Genomic DNA, 6,407 nt, shown 5'->3' on the forward strand with positions numbered 1-6,407 from the left:
CCGAGAGCCAAGATAGAGACGGCGCGACCAGGGAGAAGTTCAGCAAGCTGAATTGGGCCGTGTTTGAAGGTGGTGAAGATGGACAGGGAGGAAGTGAGGTGGAAAGATGGAAGGAAGAGAAGCAGACGGGTCCGGGTCCAGACAAGCGGAAGGCAAAATGGTAAGGCAAGGAAGGTAAGGTACGGTGGACGGCTTAAGGACGTGTGGACATGGACAGGAAACGACGACGAAGGTCGCGCGCTCCAGCCTACCAGCTCCCAGCTCCCCAGCTACCAGGACTACGACAAGGACCAGCACCAGCACCCGCACCGCTGCACGCCTGCACTGCTGTACATCTCTTCTCTATCTGCACTTTGACCCGGCCCCATCCAGTCTGCCTCTTTATTTCGTCTTAGATCATTTACCTCCCTTACCCTGACTGCGGTTGGCTCTGCCCTGCCCTGCCTTGCCTTGCCTTGCCTTGTCCATAATACTGGGCTCTCTTGATGGATACTCTGCCGCACCTATGCTGCCAATTGCTGCTACGGCGTGTTGCTACTGGGACGACCACTGCCACGCTGCTGCCGTACGCTACTGTACCAAATGGCTAGGTCTGGCAGTCAAGTATGGGGCAAAGTACCTGATGTGTTCGGTACGTACCGGCCTACCGACAATAGACCAATGTAAAGCTAAGGTAATGCCACTCCCAGTCCCATCTAGGTCACAGAGAAGGCGGCAGGAGCAGAAGTAGTAAGAACAGCCAGGCCCTCGCTCTTTTTTTTTTTTTTTTTCTCCTCTTCGCTGTTGATGGGGCTGCGCGGGAGGTATCGATCTACTGCAGGCAGGGGGTAGGATACTTCTTTTCTTGTACAAATTTCGCCTTGTCCTGGAGTATCGATACGTCGATGCAACCTGCATGATACCAGACCCACACACGTCCTTCTGTACCCGCTCCCGCAGTCATCACTCTCACACCAGACCAAGGGCCCGTCGACCTCACACCTCACCCCAAGGTTGCCAACGCCGCAGAATCCAACCACACACCCCCGTCCACATCACCACTGTTCTCTTTCTATCAGATCGCCGCCTGGCTCTCTTTATGGGAAGTTGGGGCGAGGGGGGATTGCCCTGGCACATCCAATGCTGGTAACGAGGCCCTTCTTCCCTCCAACCGGCCGTATGTTTGTCATGTCTGCGCGCGTGTGCATCAGCTACGACGTACTTCACCGTCAAGGCAAAAGGCTGTCGCGAAAGGAAAAAGACGCGACATCACCTGAGGCTAAGTGAATATGTATGTGTGAGAGTGTGTGGACGATGCCCAAGACCTGCATAGGGCGACATCTGCCCCTCTGATCTCGCGCTCTCTTTCCCGCTGCCTGTCTCTGTCTCACTGTCTCTCCGTGTCGCGCTCGCTCGCTTGCCATTGACGTACCTTGGCTGGGTACTCCGTGCATGCATACCCTGCCCTGCCTGCCTTTCAATCGGACATCAGACATCTTGCGCCGACCACATGTCTTCTCATCCGGTACGTCAATCCGTGGGCAAATAAACGCCATACTGCTGGCGAGGTCAATAGAGTAGTAGCTAATGAGTCGCAGTTGCAGTTTAGAGGGTGCGGTGCCAGTAGATTCAATTAACTACCCTCAAATGCATGGAGGGATAAACCAGAAGGAAATAAAAACTCTAGGTTGACGACGTTGACGTTCAAACAGCCGGCCGGCTGGGGCTGGCTGGCTTGCTGGGTCTAGTTGGAATGGGGGCCCGGGGTCTATCTAGGTAGGTACGATGGAATGTACCTAGTCCAGTATCAGTACATCCACTACCTTTCCTACCTCCCTCACTTTGTGTGGCCAGTGGTAGGCACGCAGCACGGCATTGGTTAAGGAAGGTACGGATGTGAGAAAGACAGTTGAGAGGGTGGGATGTAATTATGAGGAAGGTATGGTTCGCTGCGTTCCCTACAGTTCCTGCTGTTACATTCACCGGGTCCTTCCATTTGTCCTCTTTCCCCCCCAATTCTCACCGTGGTTTTTTTTTTTTTCTTTTTCTTTTTTCTCGCTCCCTCCCTCCTTCTCCCTTCCCTGCAGTTTTGACGTCGCTCGCCTTGCCTGACCATTCAGTCCTCCATGCTGTCTCCGCTTCCCCTGCCCTGGGTGCGCCAGTGTGGTATTTATTTATTGATTGACCTCACTTCATCAAAGGGTACTTCGGCGACTTAGTCCCCTCTCGATACCCATGTACACACATAAATTTGCTCTTTGGCGTGTTCGACGAAGTGCCTCAGATCCGTCCTTACAAGGCCATGATTTGCCTGACGGGATATCCTCCCCCCCTTCCAATACAACTAAGCTCGTCTTAGGCGTCAATACTGAACACATATGCTTCCATGCATGCTTGTCATGTACTCTCTCTGATCTCAGGCTTAGTCAAGCACAGAAACCAATGAAAAATAAAATAAAATACAAGAAACACTCAGGGCTGCTGATCAACCTTGCATCGATTCGACTCGACTCGGCTCGACTAACGGCCGTCGCTGTCGCAGTCGCTGCTACTTCTACTACTGGTGGCCGAGCTGGTTAAATGGCCGTGTCCAGTCGACTCGCCCACTTCTTCCTTCGATTCCCTTCTTTGGTTCGTCGCACCCCGGCTTGTCCAACCCTGTGGAAACGAAGGGCTCCCTACAGCGTAGGGATGTGCCCACGAGATGTTGTCCACACCCCCGTCATCACCCATGTGTGTCGGTTCCATTTCCATCCCACCTTCTGGGATACCCGGTGGCTTTTGGCCGCCCACCCCAATATCAACGCCACTTGCAGCCGCTGCGTTCTTTTGCCTGCCCGTCTACTGTGTTTGTTCTCGCCTGATGGGTTCGTTGCTACCAACCTTAGATATTAGTTTGCTGACATGAGTAATTGGACTATTTTCGGCTACCATCGTCCCAGAAAAATCGTCTGTTTCCGCGATTTTGACGGATTGTACCTTTGTCTGGCTGACTGTCTCGTTGGTCTCGTGGCTGCACCTGCCGAAGCAAGCATTGGCGGCGGGAGGTGCCTAAGAGCGTGTACCTCCATGCATGCATACATATGCCTACATTACTTTAACAGAACCTACCTCCCCTAGCCTATGTTCAGTGGCACCCAGCTTAACTTGGTTATTTTTTTACTCTGCTTATTAACACCGTAGACGTGACTTTAGATAACAGTCACGTTTGGAATGATCCGGGGATTTCCTCCCCGCACCTTTTGCACGGAAACAAGTGGTGGTGGTGTACTTACTTATTGTACACATAGGCCCTGCCAACGTTCATATGCACGACATGGAGGAGTCCAGTTCCGGAGGTTATCACTGCACCGCTTCTAAAGCCCGCTCGGTATCAAGTCCCCAACCTTTTTTCCCCCTTTGCCCAGATATTTTTGAACCCCCCTCTTCCCTCACCCTGCCCCCGTCCCCTCTCTCAATTCGAACATCACCTCTTGGCGGAGTCACCTTTCCCGTACCAATTTATTGGGCAGTGACTACCTGGGTCACTGTTTGACAATCAATAGGCGTCGCAGAGAGTCATGCTAGGCTATTTTGGCTCATGGAGATGCACCCTCAATTTCGACATGCTGCCGCTGTGGTGGCCTTCATTTTTTCGGTGGCAACAGCACCAAAGAAATAAGCAAGTGACCTAGCAGCCCGGGTAACACAAAGAATGGACCAGCGCCCATTGTGCCAAAGATCGCGCCAGGCTCGATGTCTGTCTTCAGCATATGGGCAGTAGGGCGGACTGCTCTCGCAGAGCGGCACTATTTTTTGCCATAACGGGGAACGGGGTTAAACAAGTCTCCTGCCTTATTAAACAGCATGCCTGTAAACTAATAATTAGCCTTGAATGATAGGGGTGGGCGGTCTTTCTTCGCCATGGCAGTCAGATGCCGACCGTTGCCCGTCCAGCTGTTCCGAGGCAAGGCACATACAACCCACCCTTTCTACTAGGTACTCGCCAAGTACAGGCCAGACCGAGGCGTCTTCGTTCCCGCTCCCACTAATCAAGGATTTGTTTCCAAGCACAGCAATATCCTCTTGACGTTTCTGATGGCCGTCCGGTTTGAAGATACATCAGCGCAAACAATACTACTGTGTGTTTCAAAGTTCAAACCACTTACCAACCCTACCGAGCACATCCCCGGCACTCACTACTAAGCACGCTGAGGTAGGTGTGGAATACTGAGGCACATCGACATCGGAGTGGAGCCGCAAGGGACGGCCGAGCTGGTACGTACCTTTGGGAACCCTACTTTGCCATCACAGAGGCGTCGTTGCACCTTGCAACTTGGCCTCACGCTGGCGATGAGGTTGCTGCTGCTACTTGTGCTGTAGGCAAGGTTACTTAGAGCTTAGATCTGGCTTGATTCCCCCCGACTTCCAAGTCCGGTTCGCCTGGAAATATGCGACCTCGATTGTGTGATAGCATCGCATGTCGTTGCCCATCAGCGCTACCATGAATCTCTCTTACTCTGTAACGCGTCGGCGTTAGTGACCACATCGCGCAAAATACATGGGGCGCCTCGGCGACCACGACTAATGAGGTGAAGGGCAATGTGCAATTGTCAACGGGCGCGCGCCTACAACCCACCCAGACTTCTGGCTACATATCCAGCCGGCAAGCTGAACTTTTCTTGCGCGGAGTCTATCGGTACAGCCCCCAAAGACAAATCAACGTTACCTGTGACGTTCGATGCAATGCATTACCCTGGTCTACTTGGCTACCAACAACAGCAAAACTTTCTCCAACGACGAAAAAAGGCGGACCAAAAAGTCCCATTGTCCCATTTGCTGAGTTCTGCGGAAAATGTACACGATGTCCAATCTCCTTCCAGCTATCCCGGCAGGAACACCAGCAACACCCGTTCGCTCACCAGTTGTTCCAGCCCCCAACCGACAGCCACATTTTGCAATTTTACAATGTCTCGCAAGAGGAAAGGGACAACTCCGGAAAGATGAATGAAAAAAGAAAAAGATAGGGCCCAGAGCGATGCGGCGTTCGACAGGAAATCTGAACATCGGATACCACGGCCCATTCGTCATGATGAAAATGCACATGCACATGACGGAGCCAGCCAGGCGTAGGCGTCTTGAGGTTCATCGCAGTAGCAGGCACGGAGGACGTCAGAAGACAGACGAGGTTGACCGCATTTGTCGGTTGATCCGACACAAGCGAAAAAAGGGCTCCTCATGCCGCATGGTGCAAGGGGTCATCCGCTAACTAGTGACAAGCGCATTCCCGGGCCCAGGCCCATTTCCCATCGCACTCAATCCACCGGCCACGAAATCATGCATTGTGCGTAGAACCCCGTCCTGTTTCATCGGGGAAAGGACGACTTGAGAAAGAACGAACAAGAGCGGTTTTTTTTTTCTAAGCAAAAAAAAAAGTTTGTGGGTGTGTCGAGGTCGAAATTTCAAGCATTGGGCCCCAGAACAATGATCCCGACTCCCTTACCCCTCGGACCAGCAATCGGACCCTGCGCCGAATCATCAACGCCGTGGTGGGAAGAGTCAATATCTCAGGCTCGACGCAATGCCCAGGGCTTGATTGAGGCTGGAGTCAAGGCGATGTGTTTCAGGGGAAATTTCATCGCGTCCTGATAATACCTGTCGTCTGAATGAATTTCTACGTCTCGAGATGATTTGAGATAGAAGATGTGGACGGCGACGACGACGTAATGGGCTTGAATGAGGGGAAGGAGTGGTCAATCACAGTCAGCCACCTGTAGAAACCATGACCGGCCGACGGCATTGATAGCAGACATCGCCACATTGTCCACCTGGCTATGAAATGATACCGAATCCCAAGCCGGACAGACAAGGCCGCCATTCGAAAGATGCCATCGATCTCTACGGGTCCGTATCATCGGCATTGGGAAAAGGATGAGCGGTGGTCACTGGTGGCAGGCCATGACAGGCTAGTGAGATGCGTTAACGAATGGATGGGCCAGATGATGATCCCTGTCTGGGGGCAGGGTCTTGTACCTCACCTGGGGCTGGGGGTTACCGCACCGGTGTGTCCTACGGGAGGGTTGCTGCTGGCTCTTGGACCTGGATCATCCTTCGTCTGCGTGAGTTGGCTGTGGTGCGGTTCGGGTTCCTGATGGTTGGGGCCTGGTAGCTGGTCTGGCACTGCACACAAAGAATAGACCCTGTCGGCCCCCTGTCCAAAAGTATCCCATCAAACTGTTCTTTTTTGTCCTCTTGATTTACTCTCTCCTGCTCATACCTCTTCCTGCCTGGCGTACTAGCCTTGGCCTTGTCTTTTCCGTCTGCTTCTCACGGCTTGGCATCGTCCATTCCCGTCCGGTCTCTACTCCCATCTCTCACAGCTCAAGCAGCCCCCCCCCCCCCCCCCCCCCCCAGCGCCGACCGGGCCCCATCCCTTCCTTCTGCCCCCT

Source organism: Colletotrichum truncatum, assembly GCF_014235925.2.
Source record: "Colletotrichum truncatum strain CMES1059 chromosome Unknown Contig_0003, whole genome shotgun sequence".
Classification (NCBI taxonomy): Eukaryota; Fungi; Ascomycota; class Sordariomycetes; order Glomerellales; family Glomerellaceae; genus Colletotrichum; species Colletotrichum truncatum.